Below are 17948 nucleotides of genomic sequence, written 5' to 3'. Positions count from 1 at the left end.
TTTTAGAAAATTTCTATGCTATGGCGCGTTTCACCACGCTATTCTAGATGTTTTTCAAGTGTTTTCAGCTGTTTTTGGGACGTGTCAAATTTTGACATTTTTGCCATACTATAGCCTTGCATTTTGGTCATTTTTGGACATGCTAATTTATGTTGTTTTAGGACTTTTTGCAAATTTCTATGCTATGTATGCGTTTACACGCTATTCTAGATGTTTTTCAAGTGTTATCAGCTGTTTTTGGGACGTGTCAAATTTTGACATTTTTGCCATACTATAGCCTTGCATTTTTGGTCATTTTTTGGACATGCTAATTTATGTTGTTTTAGGACGTTTTAGAAAATTTCTATGCTATGGCGCGTTTATCGCTATTCTAGATGTTTTTCAAGTGTTTTCAGCTGTTTTTGGGACGTGTCAAATTTTGACATTTTTGCCATACTATAGCCTTGCATTTTTGGTCATTTTTTGGACATGCTAATTTATGTTGTTTTAGGACGTTTTAGCAAATTTCTATGCTATGGCTGCTTCAGTACGCTATTCTGAGATGTTTTCAAGTGTTTTCAGCTGTTTTTGGGACGTGTCAAATTTTGACATTTTTGCCATACTATAGCCTTGCATTTTTGGTCATTTTTTGGACATGCTAATTTATGTTGTTTTAGGACTTTTTTGCAAATTTCTATGCTATGGCTGCTTTACCACGCTTATTCTAGATGTTTTCAAGTGTTTTCAGCTGTTTTTGGGACGTGTCAAATTTTGACATTTTTGCCATACTATAGCCTTGCATTTTTGGTCATTTTTGGACATGCTAATTTATGTTATTTTAGGATCGTTTTAGAAAATTTCTATGCTATGGCGCGTTTTACACGCTATTCTAGATGTTTTTCAAGTGTTTTCAGCTGTTTTTGGGACGTGTCAAATTTTGACATTTTGCCATACTATAGCCTTGCATTTTTGGTCATTTTTTGGACATGCTAATTTATGTTGTTTTAGGACGTTTTAGAAAATTTCTATGCTATGGCGCGTTTCAGTACGCTATTGTGAGTGGTTTTTAACTGTTTTCACCTGTTTTTGGGACGTGTCAAATTTTGACATTTTTGCCATACTATAGCCTTGCATTTTTGGTCATGTTTTGGACATGCTAATTTATGTTGTTTTAGGACGTTTTAGCTTAATTTCTATACTATGGCGCATTTCAGTATGCTATTGTGAGTAGTTTTCAACTGTTTTCACCTGTTTTTGGGACGTGTCAAATTTTGACATTTTTGCCATACTATAGCCTTGCATTTTTGGTCATTTTTTGGACATGCTAATTTATGTTGTTTTAGGACGTTTTAGCGAATTTCTATGCTATGGCGCTGCTTCAGCCACGCTTATTCTGAGTGGTTTTCAAGTGTTTTCAGCTGTTTTTGGACGTGTCAAATTTTAACATTTTTGCCATACTATAGCCTTGCATTTTTGGTCATTTTTGGACATGCTAATTTATGTTGTTTTAGGACGTTTTAGCAATTTCTATGCTATGGCGTGTTTCAGCACGCTATTCTAGAGTGGTTTTCAAGTGTTTTCAGCTGTTTTTGGGACGTGTCAAATTTTGACATTTTTGCCATACTATAGCCTTGCATTTTTGGTCATTTTTTGGACATGCTAATTTATGTTGTTTTAGGACTTTTTTGCAAATTTCTATGCTATGGCGCGTTTCAGTACGCTATTCTAGATGTTTTTCAAGTGTTTTCAGCTGTTTTTGGGACGTGTCAAATTTTAACTTTTTTGCCATACTATAGCCTTGCATTTTTGGTCATTTTTTGGACATGCTAATTTATGTTGTTTTAGGACGTTTTAGCGAATTTCTATGCTATGGCGCGTTTCAGTACGCTATTGTGAGTGGTTTTCAACTGTTTTCACCTGTTTTTGGGACGTGTCAAATTTTGACATTTTTGCCATACTATAGCCTTGCATTTTTGGTCATTTTTTGGACATGCTAATTTATGTTGTTTTAGGACTTTTTTTTACAAATTTCTATGCTATGGCGCGTTTCAGTACGCTATTGTGAGTGGTTTTCAAGTGTTTTCACCTGTTTTTGGGACGTGTCAAATTTTGACATTTTTGCCATACTATAGCCTTGCATTTTTGGTCATTTTTTGGACATGCTAATTTATGTTGTTTTAGGACGTTTAGCAAATTTCTATGCTATGGCTGCGTTTCAGCACGCTATTGTAGAGTGGTTTTCAAGTGTTTTCAGCTGTTTTTGGGACGTGTCAAATTTTGACATTTTTGCCATACTATAGCCTTGCATTTTTGGTCATTTTTTGGACATGCTAATTTATGTTGTTTTAGGACGTTTTAGAAAATTTCTATGCTATGGCGCGTTTCACCACGCTATTCTAGATGTTTTTCAAGTGTTTTCAGCTGTTTTTGGGACGTGTCAAATTTTGACATTTTTGCCATACTATAGCCTTGCATTTTTGGTCATTTTTTGGACATGCTAATTTATGTTGTTTTAGGACTTTTTTGCAAATTTCTATGCTATGGCGCGTTTCAGTACGCTATTGTGAGTGGTTTTCAAGTGTTTTCAGCTGTTTTTGGGACGTGTCAAATTTGAACTTTTTTGCCATACTATAGCCTTGCATTTTTGGTCATTTTTTGGACATGCTAATTTATGTTGTTTTAGGACGTTTTAGCAAATTTCTATGCCATGGCGCGTTTCAGTATGCTATTGTGAGTGATTTCATACTGTTTTCAACTGTTTTTGGAAGGTGTCAAATTTTGACATTTTTGCCATACTATAGCCTTGCATTTTGGTCATTTTTGGACATGCTAATTTATGTTGTTTTAGGACTTTTTGCAAATTTCTATGCTATGGCGCTTTTCAGTAAGCTATTGTGAGTGGTTTTCAACTGTTTTCAGCTGTTTTTGGGACGTGTCAAATTTTAACTTTTTTGCCATACTATAGCCTTGCATTTTTGGTCATTTTTTGGACATGCTAATTTATGTTGTTTTAGGACGTTTTAGCAAATTTCTATGCCATGGCGCGTTTCAGTATGCTATTGTGAGTGATTTCATACTGTTTTCAACTGTTTTTGGAAGGTGTCAAATTTTGACATTTTTGCCATACTATAGCCTTGCATTTTTGGTCATTTTTTGGACATGCTAATTTATGTTGTTTTAGGACTTTTTTACAAATTTCTATGCTATGGCGCGTTTCAGTACGCTATTGTGAGTGGTTTTCAAGTGTTTTCACCTGTTTTTGGGACGTGTCAAATTTTGACATTTTTGCCATACTATAGCCTTGCATTTTTGGTCATTTTTTGGACATGCTAATTTATGTTGTTTTAGGACGTTTTAGCAAATTTCTATGCTATGGCGTGTTTGCCACGCTTATTCTAGATGTTTTTCAAGTGTTTTCAGCTGTTTTTGGGACGTGTCAAATTTTGACATTTGGCCATACTATAGCCTTGCATTTTGGGTCATTTTTTGGACATGCTAATTTATGTTGTTTTAGGACGTTTTAGCGAATTTCTATGCTATGGCGCGTTTCAGTACGCTATTGTGAGTGGTTTTCAAGTGTTTTCACCTGTTTTTGGGACGTGTCAAATTTTGACATTTTTGCCATACTATAGCCTTGCATTTTTGGTCATTTTTTGGACATGCTAATTTATGTTGTTTTAGGACTTTTTTGCACATTTCTATGCTCTGGCGCTGCTTTCACGCTATTCTAGATGTTTTTCAAGTGTTTTCAGCTGTTTTTGGGACGTGTCAAATTTTGACATTTTTGCCATACTATAGCCTTGCATTTTTGGTCATTTTTTGGACATGCTAATTTATGTTGTTTTAGGACTTTTTTGCAAATTTCTATGCTATGGCGTGTTTCGGCACGCTATTCTAGATGTTTTTCAAGTGTTTTCAGCTGTTTTTGGGACGTGTCAAATTTTGACATTTTTGCCATACTATAGCCTTGCATTTTTGGTCATTTTTTGGACATGCTAATTTATGTTGTTTTAGGACGCTTTTAGCAATTTCTATGCTATGTATGCGTTTCAGCACGCTTATTGTGAGTGGTTTTCAAGTGTTTTCAGCTGTTTTTGGGACGTGTCAAATTTTGACATTTTTGCCATACTATAGCCTTGCATTTTTGGTCATTTTTTGGACATGCTAATTTATGTTGTTTTAGGACTTTTTTGCAAATTTCTATGCTATGGCGCGTTTCAGTACGCTATTGTGAGTGGTTTTCAAGTGTTTTCACCTGTTTTTGGGACGTGTCAAATTTTGACATTTTTGCCATACTATAGCCTTGCATTTTTGGTCATTTTTTGGACATGCTAATTTATGTTGTTTTAGGACGTTTTAGCAAATTTCTATGCCATGGCGCGTTTCAGTATGCTATTGTGAGTGATTTCATACTGTTTTCAACTGTTTTTGGAAGGTGTCAAATTTTGACATTTTTGCCATACTATAGCCTTGCATTTTTGGTCATTTTTTGGACATGCTAATTTATGTTGTTTTAGGACTTTTTTGCAAATTTCTATGCTATGGCGCGTTTCAGTACGCTATTCTAGATGTTTTTCAAGTGTTTTCAGCTGTTTTTGGGACGTGTCAAATTTGAACTTTTTTGCCATACTATAGCCTTGCATTTTTGGTCATTTTTTGGACATGCTAATTTATGTTGTTTTAGGACGTTTTAGCAAATTTCTATGCCATGGCGCGTTTCAGTACGCTATTCTAGATGTTTTTCATACTGTTTTCAACTGTTTTTGGAAGGTGTCAAATTTTGACATTTTTGCCATACTATAGCCTTGCATTTTTGGTCATTTTTTGGACATGCTAATTTATGTTGTTTTAGGACTTTTTTGCAAATTTCTATGCTATGGCGCTTTTCAGTAAGCTATTGTGAGTGGTTTTCAACTGTTTTCAGCTGTTTTTGGGACGTGTCAAATTTTAACTTTTTTGCCATACTATAGCCTTGCATTTTTGGTCATTTTTTGGACATGCTAATTTATGTTGTTTTAGGACGTTTTAGCAAATTTCTATGCCATGGCGCGTTTCAGTATGCTATTGTGAGTGATTTCATACTGTTTTCAACTGTTTTTGGAAGGTGTCAAATTTTGACATTTTTGCCATACTATAGCCTTGCATTTTTGGTCATTTTTTGGACATGCTAATTTATGTTGTTTTAGGACGTTTTAGCAAATTTCTATGCTATGGCGTGTTTCGGCACGCTATTCTAGATGTTTTTCAAGTGTTTTCAGCTGTTTTTGGGACGTGTCAAATTTTAACTTTTTTGCCATACTATAGCCTTGCATTTTTGGTCATTTTTTGAACATGCTAATTTATGTCGTTTTAGGACGTTTTAGCAAATTTCTATGCTATGGCGTGTTTCGGCACGCTATTCTAGATGTTTTTCAAGTGTTTTCAGCTGTTTTTGGGACGTGTCAAATTTTAACTTTTTTGCCATACTATAGCCTTGCATTTTTGGTGGATTTTTCAACATGCTCATTTTTGATGTTTTGGGCCATTTTTGATAAATCCTATGCTATGGCGTGTCTCAAGACGCTCTTTTATGCAGTTTAATGTGGTTTTCAGCAGTTTTTTGGACGTGTCATATTTTGACATTTTTGCCATACTATAGCCTTGCAGTTTTGGTGGATTTGTCAACATGCTACTTTTTGGTGTTTTGGGCCATTTTTGCAAAATCTTATGCTATGGCATGTCTCGGTACACTGTTTTATATGGTTTAATGTGTTTTTAAGCACTCTATTGGACATGTCATATTTTCACATTTTTGCCATACTATAATCTTGTTTTGGGCCTGTTAGGGTGTGAATGTAAAACCCTGTTATTCAGGATGTAAGCCAGCAGTTCGCGGAGATTCAGAGAACCAAAATGAGCACAACAGTCCAGAAACTTTGTTCAGAGCTCTGATTTTTATTGTCTTTAAACATTGATACACGTTAAGCACATGGCATCATCATTCACAAACAAAACTCACTGGCATGGATGGTTCCTCAGCCTACAAACAAATGACCAAATGTGTCCATACAATGGCTTTAAATACTACTGGGTCACACCAACACTGTGAGGACAGAGGTGACAACAAACAAACAATATTAAAGGTGATGCATCTGTCATATGCATAAATCTTTAAAGGATGCTATTAAGATGTACAATAAACACTACACACACAACTTGGGCTAGAGTTATTGTTACGAAGGCTAACAGAAAATGAAATACAAAAGAAACCCCACTTTTACCTCCCCCCTCCCAGGGTCACACATGGTACAATCCACATCACCACATCCTGGTGAAGCAAGGGGCATTCATGTGCACGCGTTCATGGGAGCATCAGCCCCAGACAGGAAGTGAACCTAAACAAAGAAAACAATGATTAATAATCATGACCAACAACAAACAAAAAATGAGGCTAATGTATTTATCAACCAAACTGGATCCTAAGCTCAGCAAATACACAGATACCAGATAACAAAAAAATAAATAACTCAACTGAATACAAACAAAAGGAACTGTTACCCTGACTGGTGAGGAAGCGACTAGGCCTCCCTCATAAGACCATTTTTGCAAAATCCTATGCTTTGGAATGTCTTTAGACGCACTTTGATAAAGTTTAATAAGGTTTTAAGCACTTTTTTGGACGTGTCATATTTTGACATTTTTGCCATACAATAGCCTTGCAGTTTTGGTGGATTTGTTGACATGCTACTTTTTGGTGTTTTGGGACATTTTTGCAAAATCCTATGCTATGGCGTGTCTCAGGACGCTCTTTTATGCAGTTTAATGTGGTTTTCAGCAGTTTTTTGGACGTGTCATATTTTGACATTTTTGCCATACTATAGCCTTGCAGTTTTGGTGGATTTTTCAGCATGCTATTTTATGGTGTTTTGGCCCAATTTTGAGGAATCCTATGCTATGACGTGACTCGGCACGCTCTTTTGTGCAGTTTAATGTGGTTTTCAGCAGTTTTTTGGACGTGTCATATTTTGACATTTTTGCCATACTATAGCCTTGCAGTTTTGGTGGATTTTTCAACAGGCTATTTTATGGTGTTTTTGGCAGTTTTTGCAAAATCCTATGCTATGGCGTGACTCGGCACGCTCTTTTATGCAGTTTAATGTGGTTTTCAGCAGTTTTTTGGACGTGTCATATTTTGACATTATTGCCATACTATAGCCTTGCAGTTTTGGTGGATTTTTCAACATACGTTTTTACGATGTTTTGGGCCATTTTTGCAAAATCCTATGCTATGGCGTGACTCGGCACGCTCTTTTATGCAGTTTAATATGGTTTTCAGCAGTTTTTTGGAGGTGTCATATTTTGACATTTTTGCCATACTATAGCCTTGCAGTTTTGGTGGATTTTTCAACAGGCTATTTTATGGTGTTTTTGGCAGTTTTTGCAAAATCCTATGCTATGGCGTGACTCGGCACGCTCTTTTATGCAGTTTAATGTGGTTTTCAGCAGTTTTTTGGACGTGTCATATTTTGACATTTTTGCCATACTATAGCCTTGCAGTTTTGGTGGATTTTTCAACATGCTATTTTATGGTGTTTTCGGCAGTTTTTGCAAAATCCTATGCTATGGCGTGACTCGGCACGCTCTTTTATGCAGTTTAATGTGGTTTTCAGCAGTTTTTTGGACGTGTCATATTTTGACATTTTTGCCATACTATAGCCTTGCAGTTTTGGTGAATTTGTCAACATGCTAGTTTTTGGTGTTTTGGCCCATTTTTGCAAAATCCTATGCTATGGCGTGACTCGGCACGCTCTTTTATGCAGTTTAATGTGGTTTTCAGCAGTTTTTTTGACATGTCATATTTTGACATTTTTGCCATACTATAGCCTTGCAGTTTTGGTGGATTTTTCAACAGGCTATTTTATGGTGTTTTTGGCAGTTTTTGCAAAATCCTATGCTATGGCGTGACTCGGCACGCTCTTTTATGCAGTTTAATGTGGTTTTCAGCAGTTTTTTGGACGTGTCATATTTTGACATTTTTGCCATACTATAGCCTTGCAGTTTTGGTGGATTTTTCAACATGCTATTTTATGGTGTTTTCAGCAGTTTTTGCAAAATCCTATGCTATGGCGTGACTCGGCACGCTCTTTTATGCAGTTTAATGTGGTTTTCAGCAGTTTTTTGGACGTGTCATATTTTGACATTTTTGCCATACTATAGCCTTGCAGTTTTGGTGGATTTTTTAACATGCTATTTTATGGTGTTTTGGCCCAATTTTGAGGAATCCTATGCTATGGCGTGACTTGGCACGCTCTTTTGTGCAGTTTAATGTGGTTTTCAGCAGTTTTTTGGACGTGTCACATTTTGACATTTTTGCCATACTATAGCCTTGCAGTTTTGGTGGATTTTTCAACAGGCTATTTTATGGTGTTTTGGGCCATTTTTGATAAATCCTATGCTATGGCGTGTCTCAAGACGCTCTTTTATGCAGTTTAATGTGGTTTTCAGCAGTTTTTGGACGTGTCATATTTTGACATTTTTGCCATACTATAGCCTTGCAGTTTTGGTGGATTTTTCAACAGGCTATTTTATGGTGTTTTTGGCAGTTTTTGCAAAATCCTATGCTATGGCGTGACTCGGCACGCTCTTTTATGCAGTTTAATGTGGTTTTCAGCAGTTTTTTGGACGTGTCATATTTTGACATTTTTGCCATACTATAGCCTTGCAGTTTTGGTGAATTTGTCAACATGCTAGTTTTTGGTGTTTTGGGCCATTTTTGCAAAATCCTATGCTATGGCGTGACTCGGCACACTCTTTTATGCAGTTTAATGTGGTTTTCAGCAGTTTTTGGACGTGTCATATTTTGACATTTTTGCCATACTATAGCCTTGCAGTTTTGGTGGATTTTTCAACAAGCTATTTTATGGTGTTTTTGGCAGTTTTTGCAAAATCCTATGCTATGGCGTGACTCGGCACGCTCTTTTATGCAGTTTAATGTGGTTTTCAGCAGTTTTTTGGACGTGTCATATTTTGACATTTTTGCCATACTATAGCCTTGCAGTTTTGGTGGATTTTTTAACATGCTAGTTTTTGGTGTTTTGGCCCATTTTTGCAAAATCCTATGCTATGGCGTGTCTCAAGACGCTCTTTTATGCAGTTTAATGTGGTTTTCAGCAGTTTTTTGGACGTGTCATATTTTGACATTTTTGCCATACTATAGCCTTGCAGTTTTGGTGGATTTTTCAACAGGCTATTTTATGGTGTTTTTGGCAGTTTTTGCAAAATCCTATGCTATGGCGTGTCTCAGGACGCTCTTTTATTTGGTTTAATGTGGTTTTCAGCAGTTTTTTGGACGTGTCATATTTTGACATTTTTGCCATACTATAGCCTTGCAGTTTTGGTGGATTTTTCAACAAGCTATTTTATGGTGTTTTTGGCAGTTTTTGCAAAATCCTATGCTATGGCGTGACTCGGCACGCTCTTTTATGCAGTTTAATGTGGTTTTCAGCAGTTTTTTGGACGTGTCATATTTTGACATTTTTGCCATACTATAGCCTTGCAGTTTTGGTGAATTTGTCAACATGCTAGTTTTTGGTGTTTTGGGCCATTTTTGCAAAATCCTATGCTATGGCGTGACTCGGCACACTCTTTTATGCAGTTTAATGTGGTTTTCAGCAGTTTTTTGGAGGTGTCATATTTTGACATTTTTGCCATACTATAGCCTTGCAGTTTTGGTGGATTTTTCAACAAGCTATTTTATGGTGTTTTTGGCAGTTTTTGCAAAATCCTATGCTATGGCGTGACTCGGCACGCTCTTTTATGCAGTTTAATGTGGTTTTCAGCAGTTTTTTGGACGTGTCATATTTTGACATTTTTGCCATACTATAGCCTTGCAGTTTTGGTGGATTTTTCAACATGCTATTTTATGGTGTTTTGGCAGTTTTGCAAAATCCTATGCTATGGCGTGACTCGGCACGCTCTTTTATGCAGTTTAATGTGGTTTTCAGCAGTTTTTGGACGTGTCATATTTTGACATTTTTGCCATACTATAGCCTTGCAGTTTTGGTGAATTTTTCAACAAGCTATTTTATGGTGTTTTCGGCAGTTTTTGCAAAATCCTATGCAATGGCGTGACTCGGCACGCTCTTTTATGCAGTTTAATGTGGTTTTCAGCAGTTTTTTGGACGTGTCATATTTTGACATTTTTGCCATACTATAGCCTTGCAGTTTTGGTGAATTTGTCAACATGCTAGTTTTTGGTGTTTTGGCCCATTTTTGCAAAATCCTATGCTATGGCGTGACTCGGCACGCTCTTTTATGCAGTTTAATGTGGTTTTCAGCAGTTTTTTGGACGTGTCATATTTTGACATTTTTGCCATACTATAGCCTTGCAGTTTTGGTGGATTTTTCAACATGCTATTTTATGGTGTTTTCAGCAGTTTTTGCAAAATCCTATGCTATGGCGTGACTCGGCACGCTCTTTTATGCAGTTTAATGTGGTTTTCAGCAGTTTTTTGGACGTGTCATATTTTGACATTTTTGCCATACTATAGCCTTGCAGTTTTGGTGGATTTTTCAACAGGCTATTTTATGGTGTTTTCGGCAGTTTTTGCAAAATCCTATGATATGGCGTGACTCGGCACGCTCTTTTATGCAGTTTAATGTGGTTTTCAGCAGTTTTTTGGACGTGTCACATTTTGACATTTTTGCCATACTATAGCCTTGCAGTTTTGGTGGATTTGTCAACATGCTAGTTTTTGGTGTTTTGGCCCATTTTTGCAAAATCCTATGCTATGGCGTGACTCGGCACGCTCTTTTATGCAGTTTAATGTGGTTTTCAGCAGTTTTTTGGACGTGTCATATTTTGACATTTTTGCCATACTATAGCCTTGCAGTTTTGGTGGATTTTTCAACATGCTATTTTATGGTGTTTTCAGCAGTTTTTGCAAAATCCTATGCTATGGCGTGACTCGGCACGCTCTTTTATGCAGTTTAATGTGGTTTTCAGCAGTTTTTTGGAAGTGTCATATTTTGACATTATTGCCATACTATAGCCTTGCAGTTTTGGTGGATTTTTCAACATGCTATTTTATGGTGTTTTTGGCAGTTTTTGCAAAATCCTATGCTATGGCGTGACTCGGCACGCTCTTTTATGCAGTTTAATGTGGTTTTCAGCAGTTTTTGGACGTGTCATATTTTGACATTTTTGCCATACTATAGCCTTGCAGTTTTGGTGAATTTGTCAACATGCTAGTTTTTGGTGTTTTGGCCCATTTTTGCAAAATCCTATGCTATGGCGTGACTTGGCACGCTCTTTTATGCAGTTTAATGTGGTTTTCAGCAGTTTTTTTGGACGTGTCATATTTTGACATTTTTACCATACTATAGCCTTGCAGTTTTGGTGGATTTTTCAACATGCTATTTTATGGTGTTTTCAGCAGTTTTTGCAAAATCCTATGCTATGGCGTGACTCGGCACGCTCTTTTATGCAGTTTAATGTGGTTTTCAGCAGTTTTTTGGACGTGTCATATTTTGACATTTTTGCCATACTATAGCCTTGCAGTTTTGGTGGATTTTTCAACAGGCTATTTTATGGTGTTTTTGGCAGTTTTTGCAAAATCCTATGCTATGGCGTGACTCGGCACGCTCTTTTATGCAGTTTAATGTGGTTTTCAGCAGTTTTTTGGACGTGTCATATTTTGACATTATTGCCATACTATAGCCTTGCAGTTTTGGTGGATTTTTCAACATGCTATTTTATGGTGTTTTTGGCAGTTTTTGCAAAATCCTATGCTATGGCGTGACTCGGCACGCTCTTTTATGCAGTTTAATGTGGTTTTCAGCAGTTTTTTGGACGTGTCACATTTTGACATTTTTGCCATACTATAGCCTTGCAGTTTTGGTGGATTTTTTAACATGCTAGTTTTTGGTGTTTTGGCCCATTTTTGCAAAATCCTATGCTATGGCGTGTCTCAGGACGCTCTTTTATGCAGTTTAATGTGGTTTTCAGCAGTTTTTTGGACGTGTCATATTTTGACATTTTTGCCATACTATAGCCTTGCAGTTTTGGTGGATTTTTCAGCATGCTATTTTATGGTGTTTTGGCCCAATTTTGAGGAATCCTATGCTATGGCGTGACTTGGCACGCTCTTTTGTGCAGTTTAATGTGGTTTTCAGCAGTTTTTTGGACGTGTCACATTTTGACATTTTTGCCATACTATAGCCTTGCAGTTTTGGTGGATTTTTCAACAGGCTACTTTATGGTGTTTTGGGCCATTTTTGATAAATCCTATGCTATGGCGTACCTCGGCACGCTCTTTTATGCAGTTTAATATGGTTTTCAGCAGTTTTTTGGACGTGTCATATTTTGACATTTTTGCCATACTATAGCCTTGCAGTTTTGGTGAATTTGTCAACATGCTAGTTTTTGGTGTTTTGGCCCATTTTTGCAAAATCCTATGCTATGGCGTGACTCGGCACGCTCTTTTATGCAGTTTAATGTGGTTTTCAGCAGTTTTTTGGACGTGTCATATTTTGACATTTTTGCCATACTATAGCCTTGCAGTTTTGGTGAATTTGTCAACATGCTAGTTTTTGGTGTTTTGGCCCATTTTTGCAAAATCCTATGCTATGGCGTGACTGTGGACGCTCATTCATTTGGTTTAATGTGGTTTTCAGCAGTTTTTTGGACATGTCATATTTTGACATTTTTGCCATACTATAGCCTTGCATTTTTGGTGGATTTGTCAACAAGCTATTTTATGGTATTTTTGGCCATTTTTGCAAAATCTTATGCTATGGCATGTCTCGGCACGCTCTTTTATGCGGTTTAATGTGTTGTTAAGTATTTTTTTGGACATGTCTTATTTTTACATTTTTGCCATACTTGCGTATTTGGTGGATTTTTCAACATTCTACTTTATGGTGTTTTGGGCAATTTCTGCAAAATTCTATGCTATGGTGAGTCTTGGCACACTCTTTTAAGTGGTTTAATGTTGTTTTATGCAGTTTTTTGGACATGTCATATTTGGACATTTTTGCCATACTATAGCCTTGCATGTTTGGTAGATTTTTTAACATGTTACTTTATGGTGGTTTTGGCCATTTTTGCAAAATCCCATGCTATGGCGTGTTTTGGCACGCTCTTTTATGTGGTTTTCACAGTTACTGCTTCTGCGACGACCTTCACCACTGCTGCTTTTGCAATGACCATCAATGCTGCTGCTTCTGAGACAACCTCCACCGCTGCTGCTGCTGCTGCTGATGCTGCGACAACCACCACTGCTGCTGCGACGAACACCACCGCTGCTGCGACTGCAACGTTCACCACCACCACGAAGACCACAGCTGCTGCTGCTGCTGTGACAGCTACCAGCATCCGAGTACACCATCACCCTCTGAATCCGGGAAAGCCTCCTTTTCAGGACACCTGTGAACTGGCTGATGCAGCTGCGACTACCACCAATGGAGCAGCCTCCCATCAGCCCCCCTCCCTACATCACTGCTGATCAGGCCAGAAGAGAGTTGAGGACACTGAAGCCCAGGAAGGACGCTGGCCCAGAGAGAGTGTGTCCAAGGCAGCTGAAGGCCTGTGCTGCTGTTTGCTGAGTGTGGTCAGCGGCAGGCCACTATCAAAGTTGCACAACAAACAGAGGAAAACTTTTACTCCCAGAGCGATCAGGCTCTACAACTCTTCTTGAGGAGGTGTTAGGGTGGCACAGAGCAGCTCTATGAGAGCACCTAGTAGGCATGTGCAATATGCTCTGGACAGTGCAATGTGGTGCGAGACTGTGCAATAGGGTTTAAAATATAGCTTTGGTCTGCGCAATATGACCAGACTTTTTTTAGCCCTCCACCAGCAGCTCTTCAGTTAAGCATTGTCTCAACTGTTTCTTATGTAGTTTTGAATGTTTATATGTTTTTCTCTTGGTCTGACAACGCCTTGCCTATATGTCTGTGTGTTTTTATGTCAGACGTCGAGATGTTAGTTGACGTTGAAATTTCACTTCGGGGATTAATAAAATATCTTCAAATACTATACTATGACATTTTTCATGATTTTAGACGACATACTATACTATGAAATTTTTTTCGTGATTTTGGACAACTTACTATGTTACGATGATTTTACATGATTTTTGATGACATACTATACCATGACATTTTTTTGTGATTTTGGATGACTTACTTTATTAGGATGATTTTTCACAATTTTTGACAACATACTATACTATGGTGTTTTTTTGTGATTGTGTATGACATACTGTACTATGATGTTTTTTCATGAGTTTGGGCGACATACTATACTATGATAGATTTTCATGATTTCGAACAACATATTATACTTGACACTTTTTGATGATTTTGGACGACAAACTTTACTATGATTTTTGGTGGTTTTGGACGACATACTATACTATGACAGATTTTCATGATTTCGAACAACATACAATACTATAAAATTTTTTGGTGATTTTCGACGACATATCCTATGATGTTTTTTCAAAGTTTTAGATGACATACTATACTATAAAGTTTTTTTCATGGTTTTGGAAGACATACTATAATCTGACGTATTTTTATGAATTTGGACGACATATTAATCTATGATGTTTTTTCACAGATTTTAGCTACATACTATACTATGACTTCTTTTTGTGATTGTGGGTGACATCCCATATTATATAAGACATACTTTAATCTGACATTTTTTCATGATTTTGGACGACATAGTTTATTATGATAACTTTTCAGGACACACTATACTATGACATTTTTCATGACTTCGCACAACAAACTATAAATTGATGATTTTAGGTCATTTTGGATGACATACTCTTCTATGACATTTTTTGGTAATTTTTGGATGACAAAATATACTTTGAGGTTTTGTGGTGATTTTGGATGACACACTATACTATGATGTTTTTGGTGATTTTGGACAACATATGACAGTTTGACAGTTTTTGGTGATTTTGGGGGACATACTACAGTATGATATTTGTTTTGCGATTTTTGAAGACATACTATACTGTGATGTTTTTTCACGACTTTGGACACCACACTATCCTATGATAGATTTGCCCAATATTTGATGACATACTATATGGCGGTTTTTGGTGATTTTGTACGACATACTATGCTATGACTTTTTTTGGTGATTTTGGAAGATATATTGTAATATGACGTTTTTGGATGATTTTGCATAGCATACTGGACAACATAATTTACGATGATTTTTTTAAATGTTTTTTGACTCCATACTATACTATGATGTTTTTTGGATATTATATGTATCTGGATCTTCAAGCTAACAATTACAGGACTAGTAGAATAGAATAAGTCAGGAGACTCTAGGAACTTAAGAGGAGGAACTTGTAAACTGATGGGCGAATTTAAATGAAACTCTGTACACAGAGTGTGCGAAGAAAAAGGTACTATAGGGTAAACAACCAAAACACAAAAGAAAAGCTGTTGAGCTCAAATTAGAAAATTATGGCCATGTCTTCGAACCAGTCTTAAGGAACAGAAACAACTAGTTTCACACATGAGATTTAATAATTCAGCTGCACTGAAATTACCATGCAATGAGAAACTTGTTATTTTTACAAATAAGTTGGACACTTTGCCTAAAAAGTTAACAGTGGAAATCAATAATTAACTAAATGTATTATGAAGACTAATTACTAACACTTAAAAGGTAATGAGTATTTATCAGATGCTTTTATCCTCTTCCACTGCACTCATCCACAACACCACACAGACCATCTGAGGTAGGGTGAGAGACTTCATTGAAATCACCTTTGCAACTTCATTAGCCATTTCTAATCATATCAACAAATATAATAACAATCTACCAGTATATATTACATATTCACTGAAGGTCTGCTTTAACATACATGGATCTGTTTTCATGAACAAATAAACTTCCCAATAATTCACAGCTGTGCTATTTTCAAATTCAGCAATAATCAACTTTCAAAATATCATACTATCACTGAACAATTGTTAAGACCATAAACTGGAATGAAATATTAATGATCTACAGTAAAACACTGCGTTCCGGATCAGTATAGCGTCATTTCCGGTTAGCCGCTAGGCTAACGAAGCAAGCGGTAGCCACTAGGCTAAACAAGCTAGCGATAGCCGCTAGGCTAAAGAAGCTAGTGTTAGCCGCTAGGCTAAAAACGCTAGCAGTAGCCGTTAACACAGTTTTCAACAACATTACATTCATAGGGCACAGTATACATACAAAACACCACCTTTGCAACAAATAAATAACATGGGAAAACTTTACTCAGAGCACCGCCAAGGCTAAATCAACATAACAGCGTGCTAGCAACAACAGCATTAACGCAACTCACCAATTCCGAGATTCAGTTTGTCTCTTGCTCTCTGTAAAATGTCAGCACGTCCAGGGACACATCTACGGGTAGGTAATAACAGACCGACCTGTACATTGCATGTTTGAAAGCACTGAATGTGGATGACGATAGTAAACAGTCGTCTATTTACCAATCACAGAAGCACTGAGCCCTTGCGTCCGGCCTCTGCACGCCAGCTCGTCATTTGACTTGTCGTCGCTTCTTCTTCTTCTCCTGTTAGGTAAACGGCGGTTGGCGTCCATAAAGTCGCATTACCGCCACCTACTGGATGAACCTATCCACTAACTAAGGATAAACAACAATACCACTAATAATAATAACAATAAATCATAGTCGCGCCGCAGACTGGAGCTCCTCCTGCCAGTATTCTCAGGTGTATTTCTTTTCTTGATTCGGGCCCTGACAGTGTCTGCATGATGGCCTTTACAGACCACACACTGGTTGAGCCACACAGTCTCCATCATCATATTAGACTATTCTGCTCATTGATGTATTATAGTGAATCGATACTGTTGCTGCTGCTGCTGCTACTGCCGGTTAAAACCCTGCGGCTGCTCTGATTGGTTGCCATAGTATCGCGATATTTCACGCACTAGCGCAGACAGGTAATTGTACATCTTGGGTTCGTTCGAGCCTACCCAGTTCTGTCAGTTTCTGGTTTCACTATAATACATGCATGATTTCTGCGCAGAACCGATCACCAGAGCAATGCATTAGATTTGTGTCCGACGCTAGCCCGACTTGCTCTGACGTCATGCAAAAGAAGACGGCGTAATCTCGCGATTTCGAAGCGGCCGCAGATGTTAGAGCGAGCCGACGCAGTTGCTCTGGTAACGCCTGGCTCTGAGCTGATCGAGCCGCTAATGGGGTCAGATGTTGACTCACCAATATTCAGTGTCAGATAAACTTATTATTTTTGTTGAATTTCGGAGCTTCGGAATTGATTTGTTTTATTTCAAGGTTTTTCTGTTAACAGAGTACACGTTACATTCATCATAAACTATACAGAATCGATTGTGTGGTGTTTTAATTATTTTGAAGAAGGAAGAAAAGAAGAATTAAGGATTGAACAGCACAACTTGTGGTCAGTAGTCTAAGTGGGATGTGAGAATTCTTAAAATAACGTGTACAGATGTGGACCCCTGACCACAGACTGTCTGACTGATCCGCACTGAGAACTGTCCTGATGGTTTTGATTTATGGATGTAGTTTGAGGGTGACAGAATCGCTCAGCAGATTTATATACAGCAGCAAAATGATAAAATGCTGATTTACATTAGAATTCATGTAAATGAAGGCTGAACCAAGAACAGAAATCACAGATCGCATGCATTATATTTTAAAAGTTTACATGATTTTGGATGACATACCTGGACTGTACTATGATGTTTTCATGATTTTTCACAACATACTCTATTGTGACGTTTTTCATAATTTTCTTAGTCAAGGTGCACCATGTGATTTTTGTCATGGTTTCTAACGTCAAACTACACTATAAGTAGTTTCATGATACTTGATGACATACTATACTGACGTAAACTGACGTTTGTTGATGACTTTGGACTTTTTTCATGATTTTTGATGTCAAGATACACTATTTTTTCCAAA

General features: G+C 37.2%; 1 long non-coding RNA gene across 5 annotated transcripts; it reads right to left on the bottom strand.

Annotated features, from left to right (window-relative positions):
- Nucleotides 1-5893: 5893 nt before the first annotated feature.
- On the bottom strand, nt 5894-17876 carry LOC148189572 (uncharacterized). Of its 5 annotated transcripts, XR_015776619.1 has the most exons (4): nt 16471-17873; nt 16320-16381; nt 13139-13583; nt 5894-6353 (listed from the first exon to the last, which is right to left on the bottom strand). It is a non-coding gene; the product is annotated as an uncharacterized LOC148189572 (long non-coding RNA). The 5 variants fall into 5 exon arrangements; XR_015776618.1 differs by lacking the exon at nt 13139-13583 and having other exon boundaries at nt 16471-17876; XR_015776621.1 differs by having other exon boundaries at nt 13166-13583; nt 16320-17868.
- Between the last annotated feature and the right edge of the window lie 72 nt (nt 17877-17948).

This window comes from Plectropomus leopardus, chromosome 5 (assembly GCF_026936395.1).
Source record: "Plectropomus leopardus strain MGB_pleo_1.0 chromosome 5, ASM2693639v1, whole genome shotgun sequence".
Taxonomy (NCBI): Eukaryota; Metazoa; Chordata; class Actinopteri; order Perciformes; family Serranidae; genus Plectropomus; species Plectropomus leopardus.
The sequence above is the reverse complement of the archived record's forward strand: the minus strand, read 5'-3'. Positions and strand labels throughout refer to the sequence as shown.